General features: G+C 40.5%; 1 protein-coding gene across 3 annotated transcripts in view; it reads left to right on the plus strand.

The window, feature by feature from the left end:
• The first annotated feature begins 7,797 nt into the window (after positions 1-7,797).
• Positions 7,798-19,739, plus strand: part of wscd2 (WSC domain containing 2) — a 36,982-nt gene continuing 25,040 nt past the window's right edge. For all 3 annotated transcript variants that reach the window (XM_040156183.1, XM_040156181.1, XM_040156184.1), the window contains exon 1: positions 7,798-8,214. The gene's annotated coding sequence lies outside the window, so the exon portion shown is untranslated. The remainder of the gene's footprint in view (positions 8,215-19,739) is intronic.

Raw genomic sequence — 19,739 nt, forward strand, 5'->3', positions numbered from 1 at the left:
ATTTTAATATATATATATATATATATATATATATATATTTGTAGATGTTGTATGACCAGGATGACAAGGTAGTAAATGGGTTGTTGTGCTTTGCCTTCTTCATGCGTGAGTTTGCACATGCCCCCAGTACTTTCTATCTTGAAAGACCAAAGACTAGCAGCTAGCTAGCCTGCTGCTCATCTTGCCACCGCGCATGGAAGTCTGTAAACAAGGGTTACTTTTTTCTCAACATACGTTACCCAGCTAAACAGCAAGCTCACTTGCATTATCGGTAGTAAGAATAGCTAGATTGCTACTGAGCATGCAAACTAACACGTAAACAATAAACATGTTTGGATTTTTTCAATGTATTTATTATTTGTAATGTTCTTCCTACAGAGAGATTCTTATTTGTCCATAAACATCGGCATAAAGCTCAGCACCACACTCACTATGGAGTCCTATGGAAAGAAATAATTTAAGAGCATCAACATTAATAACAACCCAGTCTTGAAGTTGAGTGGTGCAGTTAGTCCGACATCTGAAAGAGTCAGTGATGTGTTAACCATGAACTGTGTCAAACATTTCCTGTTGATTGTTATCGATTTTTACAGATGTTAGAACAGTGTCAGCATGGACAATGGACAAAAAAAAAGAACAGAAGTTAACTTTCTTTTTGGGGTCATCTGAAAATATTAATGGTGGCAGTAAAAGACAGAAGTGAAGGAGGATGTCACTGAGACGAATTGCACCATGAAGTGGGTCAACTCTCCTGGGTACGCTCAGAATGGATGATGGCGACACAACTGAGCAGCCATTTGACAGGTCCTATAAAATCTATATTTTCCTTTTTTTTTTTCAGTCAGTGTAAATAAACAGCAGACACACACATAAAGTGGAATGTGAGTGCTCAGAACAAAAACACTGACTTTGCCAGTCAGTAAAAGCAATTTTTAAAAATTAAGGTGACAAATTGAAAGTTGGACACCCGAGATCATTATGTGTTGTGTGTATTGCATTGAGTTTGTTTGCGCATGCCTGTATGTGGGTGATTGTGTTTGAATTATTTTCAGTGATCTGTAATTATCAGTAAAGGTCTGGTGTTCTGGGCCTGACTAAACAATTTGACACCCTGCAATTTCCTGAAGAGACACAACCTCCAATTACCAGAGTGAGTTTTCGTTACATGGCGTTCAAAAACAAACAAACGCTCCAATGAGCGCAGAAAGAAAATCCTTCTCCGCTAAGTAATTTGATGCACTGTGTGTCTGGGAATAACAAATGTGTAAAGTCAACAAATTGGTTTTGGATCAGGAAGCATGATCACAATTAGTTTTCACAACACATGAAGTAATTAGATTTTGGTAACTTCATTATGTTTTCCCAGTCAGGGTTAATATAATGTAAAGCAGTGTTTTGTAATAGTGTTCACTTAAGTGGATTTGACACTATTGCTCAACTTTACTCAGGAAGATGGTTACTTATTTTTACTTGCTATCCCCAAAGGAAATTTAGAAAGTATTTTAACATCGGAATTCATCCAGTAACAACAAACAGACTCAGATGAATTCCTAAAAGCATGGGTATCTAAACAAATTCAACCCATTTACTGAGTAGTCTTAGTAACATATGCCTCAGCTTTCTAAGCGTAAAATGTTTAAAAGAGATCTACTACATTGAACATCCCCTGTCATTTCTCATACAAATACACAACAACTATTCCTTGTCTGAGTTGTCACTCATCATCCACACTGCAGCCAGAGAAGAGGTGGAGCTTTCAGACAGTTTGGCAGATATGAAGGACTGCAACCAAGCTACTTGAAAGCATGTGTGATATCCTAGTCATTTATAAATGTCTGCAGTTGTTCCCCGTTTTTATGGTTTTGGTCTATGAACTGAAGGAAGTATCATTGTATTTTACTAGCTGGTGAAAGTAGCTTAGATGGGATGGCTGTTGTTCTTAACATCTGCATACCCTGCCTTTAATAGCGTACAGGAATGTGAAATTGGAGCCTTACTTAAAACATCTGTACTGAATATAGAGGCTTATTGGCAGGCAAGACGTTTCACACCTCTTATGAATCAATGGTAATCAAAAACACATGTAAGAACGTGTTTTTCCTAAGAGTGTGATGGGGTTTAATTTAAAGCACTGTGTGTGACACAAGGAAAGGAGACTACTGACCAAACTGTCGCTAATGAGATACGACAGACAGCAGAGTCAAAAGGATCAAATGAAAATCAGTGAAAGAATCATTATTTTTTTATGGTGACTGAAAGATGTAGGTCTCCAGTAATCCAACCCTGGGCTGCAGCAAAGACATTGAGACGCTTCCTGAATAGCAATTACAATGTGGTTGATTTCACAGCCTGCTCCACCTGCTCCTACCTCTCTGCCACAACCTGCTTTATTTTACACCCTTGTCTACTACATTAACTGTACCTGAGGACATTTCAGCACCAATCGTCATACTACAACCCAATATGTCATGCTGCTGCCATGTGCTGTCTGAAAGAGCCATAATCAGGTTTCACAGTGCTGCATATGTTAAATGGGGGCTAGTGTTTAAAACAGACATCTTTCTCAGATGGGACAGTGCACATCCTTCTGAACAGGACGCACTCACAAAAACATGGTCATGATTAAGATAAAATCTTAATGCAACAAACATAAGGACTTTTGTTTGTGTTTATGGAACCAAGGAAGGGTTATCAGTCTAGCCCTGGCCCACAAGGCTTCTCTGAAGGGCACAGTTTGTCAGAAAATAAGTCAGTGTCACGGATACTTGATGTACGATTTCCAGGCAGTCACAGCAGTTTATCCAGACTGTCACTATCAACACACAGAATATAGAGAGACAGTGATCTAGTAGTGCAGATGGATCAAATTGTCATGCAAACAGCTCCTCACTTGCCTACATGACATGTATTTACTGACTTGAACTGCATCTAGGTTTTTGTGGGTGCAGCCGACCCTAGAGATTTACATGCTGGAGATGGGAAGCCAGAGGATGTTTATGTGTGAAACCGTTGAAACCATCTTCTCCGTCATAAGAGCACAGTTGTTTGCAGCAACAACAGCAGCAACACTGCTCTTCAATCACTCATCGTGCGGTTTATGAGCAGAATTGCTGTGCAATGATAAGGTCATCTGGAAAAAAATTTTGGAACAGGAGCATGTTGCAGCCATACATCTTTATCACTGTCAGAAGAAAGTGGAATAAAAATAAATAACATTTAAAAAAACATTTTTAGTTTCATAAAGTAAGATTTCAAGTTGTTCGTGCTATGTGATTGAGCTGTGCATGTGTGACAGCATGGTGGTTTTTCAGCAGTAAGATCTGAAAATCCTTCCAGTGTTATACAAGGAAAATGTTCATGGGTGTTGTTGAATCACAGCAGATTTAACTGAACTTTACCCAACACCCAAACAAAAGAATTACCCACAATATAAAGCTATGAAACATTCTTATGTAATTGCGGAAGTTGCAAAAAAAGCTGCCTGTAGAGTGGGAAGTGAGTGTTTACTGGTTTAAAGGTCAAACAGAGTGCACAGCAACTGCACTTATTGATCGTGTTGTTCCTGTGTCAAATCAATGAGAACTATTCCAGAAAGGAACTGCAAGATTTCTCATCAGCTAGAAATGATTACTGCGGTGCAGAAAAACTTAAACACAGTTAAGCACAGTCCTCCTTAAATGTGTCAGACGGGGGAGGTTTCACTCTCAATCCCACTGAAAATCACTGATTGGTCCCATAGGAAAGTGGCTAGCAGGCAGATAATAAATCACTATGCGGATCTATAAACATGACACATAATTATCAGCTGACTGATATGAGAAACTAGCACAATCAGCAATATCACAGTAGAAAATGAGAAAAGGATGACTGAATCAATTAGGTTTGTTGTTTGTGGCAGTTAGCTCTGACTGTATTGATAAGGGCCTACATAGTGTTAACTGGATGATTATTTTAGACTGCTACATTAAACTAAAACAACAATATTAGTTACTTTAGTATGTATAATTTCTCTAATTATACGGAACAAATGTACAGGAAAATGAGTGTGTGCAGTTGCGGGCTTTTTATCTGGCAGAATTTTCACATAAACAGAGAGCGCATTTTGCCTTGCCTCATACCAAAGACTTTTTAGATGCAGCACTCAAAATAAATACATTTGTAATACTGTAAATATGCTTATGTTTACAGTGGTGTAGACCTGATTGAATTCGTTGATTAATCCATTAGTTGACAGAAAAGTACTGCAATCTGCATCTATTTTGATAATCTATTAATTGTTTTATTAAGTTTTGCATTTATGTTCCCCAGAGGATGAATCCTAATCCTAATCCTTTTGGGGATTCTCTGACTTTTCCTCTTGTGATTGCTATAAAATTTGGTACTTTGAGGTTTTGGTGGGATAAAACTTGGAATTTGGAATTTAAAGATGTGTCCATTGGACAATTGCAATTGTCCAATGGACAAAGATGTGCAATATTTTCAAAGATGTGCAATTGCAGTGCACATCTTTTAAAATATTTTCTGACATTTTATACACCAAACAAATAACTGATTACTCAAGAAAAGTAGATTATGACAGTGAAAAGATGATAACCTACTCACAGGTAGTTATGATCAGACAACACAGTTTAGATGTGGGAAATAATTGCCTCTTCCTCACAACGTCATACTTCTTCCTCAGCCTCTCCGCTACATTCACGGGATATTTAAACATCATCGCCAAAAAGATGTTTACATGCGTTGCTACTGTCAACAACATTGCTCAAGTTGCAGCACTTTGTTCCCAATGCTCTGGAGGCAACACTGACATTCCCAAGTGCATTTTACCTGTTTCGGAATTCATGTTACAATTAATAAGGGTTTAGCACATAAAAACAGCCACAATGGCTCCCTGAAAATGGTTTTTTCGATTTTCGTTATGTTAGAGTTTCCATTAAGAAACAAGAAACTTGAATAATAGTCAGTGACAGTGAGGCGCATGTTGACTTCTTACATCAGTATGAGGTCCCTGTTTCTTGCACGTGATGTGACATTGACAGCTAACCTAAAGGGAATAGCTTTCATTCTTTTTGCAGCATATAAGGGGTTGGACATCTTTCTTTCTATCCCTGTCACATTGCCACGATGTGACAAATGAGTAGTAACCCTATTTCTCATAACAAAACTCACAATATTTAAGATCTTCCCATGCTGTAGCTCCAGATTTCTCATGAGGCTCTGCTTACAGCACAAAAACAGACTGGTCCTTTGGGTGAAACCTCCCTTTGAATATAAACAGGTGATGTGAGGTTTTATGCATAAAATTATCTTTAACAGACTTTGTCCTTTTTGCTTGCAATATGTGGTGTTGTACTACAGTGTATGAATGAATATTCCAGTGAAACAGGGAGAGATTCAGCAGCACAATTTCACATGAGTTATTTGTTGGACTCTGTTGGACTCTGTGCCCACAATTCGTCAGCTCTTGACATGAAGCACGACCATCAAAAGGACAATTTGGTCACAATCTGAAAATGGAGGAACATTCTTTGCATCCTCCTTCATACCAGTGCCAGTGTAACCCATTGAGAGAGCAGAGATTTTAAACAATGAGCCCACTGTCGTCTATTTACTTCTGTCTTCTGCATCTGAGGGGGAGAGAAACCAGTGGTGGTCACACACAAGCCACCACAACATGAGCACAATGCAGCGACTGCTGGCTTGTGATGCAGATTTACGACAGTTTGACGCTGTGTTGGCTGGCCTGGAGTTTTATCTCTTGCAACACATGATCATTCCCCATTTCTGACCTCTAACAGTGCATGCATGTATATCCTTGAAAAAGACATAAAAATAGGAAAGATGTTTTGCATCTATCTGCAACACCCTGAAGTACAATATATCTAAACAAACCCACAAAATCCATTTGCCCTCCTTGCCTGAGAGTTTTAGGAATCTTCCACTGTCCCATCCTTTCTGCCTGATTCAGCATGAGTAATACCACCGTGGCACAATAGTGATTTCAAGAATGCCCCTCTAAGTTGGAGTCCGTCGCTGAGTCACCATGTAGAAGAGAGTAATTGTAGGTGACAGCGCTACAGGCAACAGCACAGACAGCAACCAATCCATGAATTGACGCTGCTGAAATATGCAGAGTCATCCCTGTCGTGTCAGCACACTATCCCTTAAGGATAGACCAAAGTTAAGCTTGTAACTGACTAACTTACTGAGTGGCTTATTCAGAGCTACAGGAGACTAAGTAGGGTTTGACTAACTTGTCAGGTGGGACAAACCCAAAGTATTCTTTCATTAACAGTTAATGTTTTAATTAGACATCCCCTTATATTTTAGAAACACAATGGCCAGGGGGTTTGGATACTCTATACTCCCTCTATACTATCCGTCTGTGCTCTAAAGGGCACCCTGCTTGCACATGAATGTCTATTTGTGTACATGCCCTTTAGAGACCTGTGTAATGCAGTTGCTTTAAGCCATTGATTTAACAGCTGTGACTGTCAGGGACAGAACGATAAAACTGATTGAAGAGCAGAGTTTACACACAAGGAGATTTGCAGTTAAACAGAATGGATGATCACCCCAATCTGACGCTAGAAATCCTGTGTGCATCAGGGAAACACACAGCAGGTGAAACATCATGAGGTGGGTTTGAGAGGGGTGAAACCGGAAACGGAAGTCAGGATTAAAATCATGCAAAGTGGGCAAAAAAAACAAAACAAAAAAAAAAACCTCTCAGTGTTAATTGAAATGAGAGTGGTACATTAATGTGTAATGTTTGACTCATAGAGAGGCCGAAAACAGTGAGTTTTTGTCCATGTATTTACTTATGTGCTGTTTTCTCAAAGCTCTTGTATTCATCCTCTGATGGAACAATCCTGGATACTATTTACACACACACACACACACACAAACACACACACTAACACAAAGAGAGAGAGACTTGACCCAATGAACTTTACCCAGTGGGTTGCTTTGACCTAGTATTAGTATTTCTTTTCATATTACTATTGGGCTATTTGCCCAGACTTAATATGGTTATATTGGCCCACTTTTAAACACAACAAACTCAGGTTTCACCATAAACCTGTCACAAATATATATTTTTAGTTTTTCAAAATAACGTGCATATGAAATTCAAAACTGCAGCGAAATGGTACTATAGAAAATAACTAAGACTGGGTCAAAACAAGTCATTGTCTTGGATTTTTTTCTCTACCCATGGGTGCTGGGCAAAGTTAGCCAAGTTAGCACATTGGTGCTATACTGACCCAAATTAGGTCAATATAAACGAGGTATATAAAACATAAATAAATAAAAACTAGTGCGTAGGCCAATTGGATAGAGCATTGTAAGTCTTGATGGTTCAACTTTCCATTTCAAATCAACAGTGTCTGCATACTTTACACACATTTTGTGATTTATAGTTTAGTTTAAAGGGATCAATATATATGTGTATATATATCATTTTTCAAAACTGCACGGCAGCAAACAACCCAGGCAAATGACTCCCGGCCCTGAATTTGGTCCCGACTGAGTTCCTCACACGAAAACACACTCTGCGCAGGGGAGTGAGTCACCTGCGCCAAACCTCTCCCCTGTGGCCCCAGAGAGCAGCGGAGCGCGGCGCGGAGTGCGGCGGACACTGCGCCTCTGCTCGCCCTGCTGTGTCTCTTTAAGTACAGCAGGCAGTGCTGTTGGTCCGCGTGGGAGCGCAGGGCGCACGGTGCGGCGCTGCCTCTCCGCAGCGTCAGAACAGGCTTCCCTCACGTCGGACGGGCGACAGACCGGACAGGTCGACCCACCCGCCCGCTTCACGCCCGAGCTCTGACCCGAGCAGAGGACTGGGAAGGGGGGGGGGAAACGAAGATGGGACTGTCTGATGCGAAGCGGCGAGCCCGCCGGGCCATCGACATTGCTCCCTCCTCCTCCGACTGAGAGCGAGAAGCGAGTAGAGGTTCATCTGCGGCGCAGTAGCCTCCGGTGTTATTGAACGGCGCCGAAGGACTGTGCGAGCTAACGGGACCGACAGACCAGCGTCTGTTGAGCGCGGCTGAAAAGCGGCTTTTCAGAGAGCACGCTGCTGCCCGCGTCGGGCTGAGCGGTCGTGGAGATGAAACCTGCATGCGCCTGCGAGATGACCATCCGGAGCTGAGTTGCGTCCCGAGAACCGCAACATCGGAACCGTCTGCCTGAGCCGTAGCTTTACTCAAATTTGAGGTAAGGCGAGGACTTCCCGCATATTATCTCCGATGTGGTGAAAAACGAGAGGGAAATCTGTCTTCAGCGCAGCAGCTTAAGATCGCTCCTGTAAAATTTCTACAGAGGTTGCTTATGCGTGAGTTGGCGTTGCACAAGTCGGGACGGTCGCACAGTTTAAGCTACGCAGCTGCACTGACATGAACACTGCTTGTTTACATCACTGAAGTAGACCAAAACCCACAAGCCTAGAAAACAGTTTTCAAGGATTTATTTGATCTATTTATTATTTTTAAATGATCACTGGCCTTTGAAAAGGAATAGAGTAAAAAAAAAAAGCTGTCACTTATTAAATTAGAGAATGTGCTGTAGCTGCTGTAGGCTTTGTCTACTGAAAGGCCATATGTTTTGATTAGACTGACCCTCAGGTGACAAAAATACCTGAGTGAAGTAGAGGTAGCGCTCTAATCTGCCCAGTCTGTTTCCATTTTAGTATTTTATCTATTTGACTCCAGGTTGGCTAAGCCGATGCAGAGGTTCATCCTAACATTTTTCTGTAGTATTTTGACCTACAATGTTTGTGTGCTGTTCGTGTGACAGATGTTTAGGTGTCCCTGCTCCTCTGCACAGTTCACTGTCATGGTCAGTAAGCGGAAAAGATGTCTGCAACCAGGTGCATGGTTGGTGGTCCGCAGGCTGAACGCCCTCTCTAAGTCGCTGGACTTTCATTAGAGCCCTCCTGCTTATTTTTAACCAGAGCTGTAAATCAGACGCAGACAACAGGCAGAACCTAACCTGCACTTCCTTCCCTCATTTTATCCTGTAGGCAATAAAGAAATAAAAATCTCTGAGCCCATTTATTTTTTAAGGTCTTAGAACAAGAGCTCAGAGTATTTGTCTTTTGTTTCTGCCAGTTATTTTTGCAATCGATTAATTGTTTCAGTCATTTTTAAGCCAACACACCCATATCCAGATTGTCAAATGTGAGGATTTGTTGCTTTACTCTGTTTTATATAATTGTAAAACCTAAATGTCTTTGGGTTTTGGACTTTTGGTCAGATAAAACAAGACATCTGAAGATGCCACCTTGGTCTTTGAGAAATTAGAAAGGGCATGTTTCATTATTTTCTGACATTTAACAAAAGCAAACAGTTAATCGGGAACATAGTGGGCAGATGAATCAATAATTGGGATCATGTTAATTTTTTATTTATTTTTCATTTTGCATTTTTTACAAGGTAACGTCTAATGATTTTAATGAAATTATGTCAATTCAGCAGCCTCCACTCCCCCTCATTGTTTCTGATGACCTCAGTGTACTGTAGATCGCTGTATTGAGCTGTTCATAGTGAAGTGTTGAAGTAGAAGAAGAACATAATGGTTGTTAAGATTGATCACAATACCGTTAAAATCAATTGATGAATGGCAGTAATTGGTCATGCTGCTGCTATTTCAGCACTTGGTATGACAGTAAATAAAAGGCATAGAGCATGACAGACCCCTTGTTATGGCAGCAGGAACACGGAACGCAGTTCATAGCGCCTGAATCTAGACCAGGCTGAATTGATCAATACCATTAACGTCACTGTGAAATAAAAACCAAAGCCCCCCTTCCTCCCGATTCTTAGTTAAGCCTCTGGTGATAGGAGTTTCTATGACATTATTATAGCGATGCTGTTTCAGCTGTGCAGGGCAGGAATTGGTGGACACTGGCATAAAAAAATGAAATAACATAGATTTTATTGTTGCTAAAAGTGGCTGTCTCCTGTGAGCGCAGTCCTCCCTAAAGGCAGAAGTGACCAGACATCAGAGAAATATGCCAACAACTGAAGTTTATATTTGTACACTCAAAAATGAGTGGACGTTGTCCTGGCTGCTGCTGTTCTTTTAATGAATAATCATGGTCAAAGTCACAGCGTTTTGCATCCGCTGGAGCGCCCTGGTACTTAAGCGGAGAATCAGCCTCAATGATTGCACCATAAAGATTGAAACATGAGAGAGAGCAGTGTTTTTGTAAATTTGATGTTGAATTTCAGAGGCGCTTTTCACACGCAAGCTCAGCTGGGGGTTCAGAGGAGAACTTGAAAGTGGCTCAGATATGAAGTCCTTTGTTTAGTCATGGGGTGGCCGACAGTAGAGTGAGAAGGCTTTGAATTCCTCCAGAGCTTATCTCTTCATCCTCTGGGCAATCTCTCAGGGACGGGCTGTGGATCATATCCAATGGCTGGGGGCTTTGAAGATCGCCCAAGGAACTGACAGGAGTTACAGTTTGCATGCTCGTGCAAGCCATTACAGTGTGATAACAGTGGTGCAGTGGGAGCTGTTTGTAGGTTGGATGGTGTACTCCTTCCTGATATATCACCATCAAGAAAGGATGTCAAGATCCTCATTAGAGCTCTTACAAAAATAGCTTGGCATTAAATGCTCTGCTGTCCACAGACGTGTGGAAAGTTTCAGCCTGTTTATAGCGTCTGATGCCGAGAAGCGGAGTAGTAGTTTCACATTCAGTGGCATCAACTTCTGTTTTTGTTGGTGCGAATTCAAAACACAAAGGGTATTCCTTAATTTATTATATTTTGCAATGACTCATTTTCCATTTCCTCGAATGAGAAGATGATTTTAGAAAGAGGATCATCTTTAAAACTGTGTTATGGTTACACAGATCCAAGGAGTGGGTCAGCCTTGCCGCATGCACATCTCAGCCAGATTTTCAGCTTAAAGGGGGATTATTCTCAACACTGGACCTCTTCCGTAAGACGCATGCCAGATAATCACTGCCTAGACAGGTGGTAAGATAATACAGGGAGGCAGACATCAGACAAAGCTGGGGTAGCCCAAAACCAAAACTTAAACTCAAGTCTTACGGTTTTTGTTCATAGATAGTAACTGTAGGTTTGCATTTATTTCAAAAATGTTACATGACTCAAACTCAGATTCAGAGTGGACACAACACAGCCGACAACATATATTAGATGGTAGTCCATCTGCTGTATGAACTGGATGCCATGTGTTAAGTTTTCTTATTGTCCTTTGTTTTCCATCCTGATGCGCAGTTTGTAAAGAAAACTTTTCAGGCTGCTTACAGTAGATGCAGTTAGCAATGACTGAAGGAAAGGTAAATGGCCAATTATGTTTTTGAACTCAGATCTGCTGCTCTACTTTTCTCTCAGACAGAAACAGGCACCCTGCTGAGCAACTGGGTGTTGTTTAATCTAACCCAGTCTAATAGGAGGCATGAGATGGTGCGTGTTTGTGCGTGTGTGTGTGTGTATCTGTTGGCGTCAGAGCGCAAGGTCGTGTGCTTACATCTTGTCTATCTCCAAATGCTGGGATGCAAACGCAAGGCTAGCCCAAGTGAGTTTTCCTTGGACATATGGACACTAAAACTATTGCTACTTAGTCATTAGGTAAGTGACGGGAATGTAAAATGAAACTTAAAAACTGAGTTTTTATACCCAAAAGGCACAACGCTCTCCCAACACAATTACACTAATTACTGCAATCAAGCTGCGACATGTAGAAAAACATCTCTCTCCCTCTATGATTTCGTCCCCAAACATTGATTATCACAGTCAGCATTCAGCTGCAGGTCCGGTTCCCGGTTGTGGCATCAACTCTGGCTCCCCTCAGTCTGACTGTGAGACTGACTCGCGACTGTTTGAATGTCCCAAACTATCCGCGCAGGGGAGACAGAAGGCTTGACAGCGTATGAGTGTGTGAGAGAGAGAATGACGAGAGGAGAGGAGAAGGAAAGCGGCTGGGAAAATGAAAAAATGATGAGGAGCAGAAGATAAGGAGGAAACACTGAATATAAGAGCCACATTCTCCGTGGCTCACGGCTGACCTTGAGACGGTGCCAATCGCCAAGATTAGCACATCACCACTGTAATTGCTCACCTCGGCTAGCAGACCCCCTTGTCCTTTCTTCAGCTTGGTCCCTGCTTCATAAAAAGCCCTTTGTTGGCGTAAAAACTGCTGGGCTCGGTTTTCTGTACCTGCTTCACCAACAGAGCTCTAACCTGGCAACAGCCGAGCCTTTAAACAGAGAAATGTAGTTTAACAACTCCACTTTTAGGAAACTGGAGGAGGAAATGAACTGAGTGCTGCCTGTGTGTCAGTCTGAGAAGCTTTTATCTTTGGGTAATGCTCTTGACCTTAAACTGAAGTCCATTTATACTCCTAAATGAGTTCCCACACTAAAGGTATTTATACTCTAATAGGTCAAAGAAAACTGAATAATGTTGGAATAAAGATGTCAAGTCATAATGTGTTTCCAGTGATTTTAACGATTTTGGCTGGGAAGCATTATTTATTGACAGCAAACATATAAAGGATTTCTTTTTTAAGCACTATCAGGTCAATAAAGTAGATATTACAACCCTGTTAGTGAGCAGCCCTGTGGTGTTGTGAACATCACTTCGAACAGCGTTAGTCGATCTATGAAAACACATCCATTCACATCCAAACTGCACTGTGAAGAATTAGACAGGCCTCTTCTTTAAAGAGGATGTCAGGAGAGTTTGATAAACCCTTTCCTAACAATACTGCAGTACAGCAGCAGGGGCCCCGGTGTGATAAAGAATCAGAAGGTAGTGGAGCCCTCTCTCTGGGTCTGTCAGCCCATGCAGTCAGTGTCAGCAGCAGCTTCAGATCTCCTTTCAGCATGCTAGGCCCTAATTGGGCTGTCACACTTGCAAGAGAAATTTGTCAGGTTTCTGTGAAATGAACTACTTGGCCAAATGAAGATGTACATCCCTCTGTTCCTCCCCCAACCACCCATCTACCGCTGTGATTATCATGGAATAACAGGATCCTCGAGCTTTTAAATGGATATTTATTTCCTTCTGGGAATATGCCATTAAAGGGTAAATGGCAGAAGATTCTCATGATAGTTTTAGGCTCAGTAATTGCACCTACTGGGATTTCATCGGAAAGATGTGCAACAGTAACCAAGCCACGTCTATTTATACACACTTAAAGTAAGGGCTTATTATTCTTACACCCAGCCTTACATGTTGTTCCATTCATTTCCAGCAGCAAGCAGGATGAGTGCCTAAGTCTATCCCCTTATCAGCTATTTTCTGTATCTGGCGGTAAGCAGAACACATACACTACATGAGCTCCTCCGCCGAGCTAATATCCTCCATCTGTCAGTAAAGCCGACCAGGTTGGCTCTGATGTTAGGAACTATTACATACAGTAAATAGAGAACACCTGGTCAGCCACGAGCCCATCGCCACACCGCGTCAGCCCTCATCGACTCCGCTCTCTTGGTGACTGTGCAGATGTCTTTCCCAGGTTGCTTAGGGGCAGGATGACTCAGCTCCAGCTCCCACTCAGCTCTTTGCTGACTCCCGGTTCAGCCCTCTCCTCAGTCAACCGCAACAACTTAAACACTATCTGGCTGCACTGTTAGACTGAGGCCCAAGCACAGCTTTCAGTATTCACAGTGTAGTGGCTCCCAACCCTTTTTTTTTCTCTCTCTCATTCCACCGCAGCACCATCGGGCATCCCTTCATGGATTAGGATGGCTTCATGCAATTGTTCAATAATATTTCACCACAAAGAAAACACAGATAGGCTGTTGTGGATCTGTTACATCCTGGAATTGTTAATGATTAAACTCGGTCTCTTTTTTTTCCATTTTTTTCTGTCAAGTTTGCGTTCGTACCATGGCATTTTAACCGTTTATCCATTACTTGTAGCTGTTCATTTAGATTTTTCTGCTGGCTTGTTAAATAGTTTACACACACTCTCAATTTGGAGTTTGTCAAGGTGTTTGAATACTGACTGTGGTTGGTGGGAATTGTGTCCCGTACAGTCTGCCTATCATAACTGTACATTCACTGCTTACTGTGACAATAAATATACTGAGGATCAGCATCTGTTTGTTTATTTTCTACATTTTCTACATGTGGATGTATGTTTTTATCAAATAATTTCTGTTTTTAAAATTAAATAAGCATCTCCTCTCCATCTTTCCACATACTCAGTAGTTTGAAGTCACTGCTCTGATGTTTAATGCCAATCTACTAGAGTCACTTCGTGCTGAGGGGCTAAACTCTGTTTCCTTCTGTGAGTGCATTCTATGTTAAATAAGTTTTCCACTTACAATAACTGCTGGCTATCCATGCAGATAGTCTTAGTTTTCTCTTTTGGCATTTTTAGATATCTGCCTCTGTGATTTCTGCCTTTCACCCCAATAAAACTTTGTTTGATTTGTTTGTTGTGCTCACAGTGTTGAAAAATAACGTTTGGAAAATTCAGCAGTAACATGTCTTTCCATAAACAATGTCCCAGTTCCTCAGGAAAATCCAGAGGCCTCACTGAGAACAGTTTTCTTTGGCGCCTCTTTCTACCGAGAACAGGGGCAGAAATTTAAAACCCAGGAACATCAAATCAAAACTATCTGCATGGCAAGATGCGTGAGGGAAGTGAGAAAATATGTTCTGGATAACTGGGTGAAGTAACCATGTAAATAAATGTAACCACATCCATACTGGACCGAGGTGCATGTATTCTTTTAAGAAAATAATTGAGCACATCAGTCATCTTGTTCTGTTATTTCAGAGATTTTTGTCTGCATCTCTCACACACACACACACACACACACACACATACACACACAGAGTCATAAACACAAAACCCAAGCACACACAGTCCTCCTCTTTTTTCTTTTGCTTTGGAGATGTTATTCTAGGTTGCATCAGAGCAAAAGTGAAACGCTAGTATATGCGCTCGTCATATTTTATTCATCTTAGGAGAGGCTGCGGCACTGAGGCTCACTCCTTCCTGTGAGCCCAAAGCAGGCAGCTGTCAGAAAGCCTGAATCCCCAGATACTTTGCCTATTTCTACTTCTACACACACAATCATACACACACACACACACACACACATGCACACACAAACACCACACACACACGTGCACACACATACTTGTAGGCACATTTAACTGCATTGCTCCCCTGCGTAGACGTGTAACCTTTCCATTATTGCAGAAGTGACATTTTCTCAATTTCCTTTTTAGGTTCAATTTGTGACTGACGACAACAGCTTTAACGCTGTATGGTCAGATTCTCGAAAATAATACGATTACTGTAGAAAGTATTACAAAAGAAAGTATTTGAGCAAATTTAGAGTAGTGTAAATTTACAGACAGACGGAGTCTTTGTCCTGAACTTTGTCTGACATTCTGCTCTCTTATTTGTCTTCTATACAAAGAAAATAACTTGAAGAAGGAAGTAGTGGCAATGTATAAACTAATTTATAAGTTAATCAAGTGAGAATTTTAAAATAATGTATGCGATAATACATTATTTTTATAAAATAAGAACATTAAAATAAGAAATAAGAAAATAAGGAAAAAAATTGCATACCCCTACATTCCCTGAAATAGACACAAACATACCTACATATTCCAAATATACAGGTATCCGTATATACGAATACATAAAGTACAGTACATACACTTATACATGAGTAACTCACCCCCAAAAAAATGCAGACAAAGGAAAGAGGTACTAGTATATTCTACTCTTACCACTTCAAGATTTGGCTCAAACATACATTTAATACATTAAAGTTTAAAATACATGTGAATTTAATAAATAAATTATTACAGGGGTCGATAAGAATCCATCTTAAGCTACAAGTAGAGCAGTGCAGATTTAAATGTGTTAGTTTATTGTCAGTCATGGTCCTGTCATTTCATAACGAGCTGACGGGACCACCAGTGAGGACAAAATGGCATCAACAACTTATCAACAGCAGCAACATTTGAGTAAAAATAGCATGTGTGAGCAACAAGGCCTGTAATGATGTTCATATTTAATTGGAAAGGATAAGTTGGCAGGCCTCTGGTGCTGCTCGACCTTTACAGGCAGATTTGCGTGATGCTGATGATGCCCACGGTTCACTACACATTTTGCAAGGCATGCTTACAGAGCACCCTGCTACATACACACTTCATGTTCCTCAGATGAATGTGTCCAGACCACTGCGCCCAACTCGCTGCCCTGCGTGATTGTGCACATCGAACAGCTCATCAAAAAGAGCTAAATAGCTTGTGTACATCCACACTCCAAGTAACAATCGAGCCGACTGTTCTCCTGTGATCCTTTTGTTCTCTTATTATTAAAGGAAAATAAAGTCAGAAGGTCTGTGATGTTGTTTAGTGCAATTCAGATGCTCTTTTGTGATAAAGTTCTTTCTGTTGTACTTGCCGTCTTCCTTCGCTTCAGTCAGCGTTAATCTCCCTGACAGACTTTGAAAAACTCCTCAAACAAGAGCACCAAATGCTTAAGATTCCACTGTGGGTTGTATGTGTAGGTGGTGACAGCAACATAGATTGCATACTAATAGCAAGAGAATATTTTTCAAGTAGAAAAAAAATAAGATTTATGTCATGACTCAGAACACATGTTTTGGCTGTATTATCCTGGTTGAGGCCACGGCCTGTGGAAAAATTGAAAACACCTGCTGTTGTTGCGGCTGATTTCTCCTCACATAGCTGTCAACTTTGATTGCACTCTGGCGAAGAAATACGCTGAAAATGTTCGTTATTAAATGCTGTAGTTCCACTATTATCTCCAATCATCTCTCAGCATCTCTATCTCAACCAAAAAAAAAAAAAAAAAAGGACCAAAGATGCACTTCACATTTGCACTAAGTATTTATAAAACTGTAAAAGTGTCTGAAGTTGGATCACTCCGTATTCAAATCTGCATTCAATCCAAAACTACCAGTACACTTCAGATTTCTGAGGACAGCTAACCCTTTGTCATATGGATTCCATTTGGATACAGTGTAATCTATAGTCAGTGAGGGAAAAAAAACCAAGTATGATGAATTAAATGAGTTATATTGTATCAACAGATGCAATATAATTCATTTTTATAGATTAAACTATATAACAGAATGTCAAGTAGTTAAAATTAGCTCCATATTAACCAGCTGCAACATTTAAATACTGCTTACACTTTAATGCATAAATAATAATTATTAAAAAATATGATCTATATGATAATACAACATAATGCATTATAAGCCCTTTTACCTATGATACTTTCAGTACATTTTTCTGTCAATACCTCTGTACTTTTACTATCTTGGCTGAAACTGAAAAGGGATGCTGAATTTATATGGTACGCATCTTAAACCTAAACCAACAACTCTGTACTTTTCATTCTGTTGGAATTTTTTTTTCCACACAAAATCACATGCAATGATAATATCAGCTGGATACATTGGATTACCTTTCTGTTTTTCTGGAATATACAAAAGACGTGACTGTTTTACTGAATACCTACTGTTAACTGTGGTTCATGCTGAGACAACAGCTTGCAGTTTGAGGGTCTGGTATTGTCTGAACTGATCCCAGCATGTTGTGCCGTGAGTAGGGTCACTCCTTTACTCCAGATAACATCTTTAGTAGACTTTCTAATACTCTCTTTTCCCAGCTTTGTTGCAGACTCACCGAGCCCCAAAAGATATACATTGGTTAAAATCGTAAATGTTAAACCATAAGGACATTGACAAGGCAAAGGGCAAGTGCAATGATTTTTCTACTGAACATTGGTTCAGCTGTATGGGATTCACCTGTGAGACCACACCATGGTGTCTAAAAGGAGAAGGGATTTTAGCAAGAGGGAAGTGAGATTTTGTCAGTGTTGGTCACTTCAAATGCAACCATGTCTTCAGTGCTTCTGAAGCACACATGTACTATAGTGGCTGGTTCTTTTCGCAAAGTAATTCCAGACTGACCCACAATTCATTATATTGTTTTAAAATAAAGACAAAATGCTCTTTTCTTCCTCTCCCACTGTTGGAGGTCAGACAGAAGGGTTAGCTGCAGAACAATAGCGCTGGAGGATTAAGCTTCTTGCTTGAGGACACTTGAGCTGAGTGGATACTCGTTGACACAGGAGCCTGAATGCATTTCCTACAGTAGTGGGTCTGTCTCCCCTCTCACTGCACCGTCGAACACTTTGCTGTTTTTCTGTTCTTCCTCTACCGAACAGACCAGAGGAAGCTGTGGGATACTGAGGGACAGCTGTGTCAACATCTTATCGGAGAATAAGTTCCCCAAAACAAAAACAGTGAGTCTACATGATTATGAGAGGATATTACTCTATTAAGTGCAAAATAAAAAATATTCGTGGCCTCCTGATCTGTGCATCAGGATTTAAAAGAGTAGTTCAACATTTTGGGAAGTAAGCTTATTTACATCTTTCTGAGAATGAGATGAAAAGATTGACACCACTCTTATGTCTGTGCATTAAATCAGCTTTAATTGATTTGTTTGGCCACTTGGGGGCAGCACAACAAGCTACAAACAAAACACTGACATATTATTATACACCTTATAACATGAGAACATATTAGCAAAGGGTTGCGCATTTATGCATTCAGTTCGTCTTTCTGGCCATGTGGCCAATATTAACTCTCTTTTAGCTTCGTTTTTGGTATACACCAAATTCCTGAGACAATATTGCTAGTTTTTCCTGTCACCTGTTAAATGGGTTTATCAGAACTTTTTCAGTGGAAACAGCGGCCGCTGCTGGAAATGGTACTAAACCAAACAGTAAAGTTGTGGATTGTAAAATAAAAATAATGAGCAGAAAGATGCTAAAATGCTCTGTGGAGCTGATGGGAACTCCATTAGGTGAAAATACTCTGTGGGTTGTCATTACAGGTTAGCCCTTTAACATTACACATAGTCAGTTATTCCATTGTTAATACAAAAATACTGGTTAGAGCAGCTTTGAGTGTTGAGATGGAATCAGGGCATGATTAGCCTAGCTTAGCAAAAATACATGAGACAGGGGGAAACTTCCAGCTTGGCTCCATCCAAAGTTCAAAAGTACACCAACCAGCAATCTGTGGTTTTATAGGGAGTTTCGCACTGGACAGATGGAAACAGGAAATAGTAACGTCACAAAGCAATTTACTCACCTTAAAACCACTAATTGTCATTCACACATTTCTGTTTGTGTATGGATTGAACAGATGAGACAGTATGTGTTAATCAGGTAGCTTGAGAGGTCTTGGTAAGCAGATAAGTGCATTTACCAAAATGTTAAACTATTTTTTTACCTGGAAAATATAGAAGGTCACTGATAAAGTATGCTTCATGGTCATTGCGCACAATTTCCCATTTTCAGATTTGGATACATGAGCTAATACTTGGCATCCGCAAATTTACTGACATAATCAGGTCTCACATGAATATCACAGAATCTTTTTCTGGCCTCTTGTTTTACATAAGAGTGGTTCAAGTGTACAAATAGTAAATACTGAGTCACATTAATATTAAATATCTTTAATAGTAAGTGGTTCCAAATATATCTGAGCCAAACACCCACTCTTTGGTGCTGCTGAGTGTACTGCGTTGGTGAAATGAAGGTTTTCTCATTGTCCAACATGGAAAAAGAAAGTGCCTTGTTCTCAGTTAATAAATAACTGTATTTCTTAGCTGCATGTTGTTAAGATGTGTCTGCTTGTGTTGTGCAGTTTAACTTAATGATGTGCTGTTGAAAATTGCCTC

The sequence above is a fragment of the Xiphias gladius genome, chromosome 19, assembly GCF_016859285.1.
Source record: "Xiphias gladius isolate SHS-SW01 ecotype Sanya breed wild chromosome 19, ASM1685928v1, whole genome shotgun sequence".
Classification (NCBI taxonomy): domain Eukaryota; kingdom Metazoa; phylum Chordata; class Actinopteri; order Istiophoriformes; family Xiphiidae; genus Xiphias; species Xiphias gladius.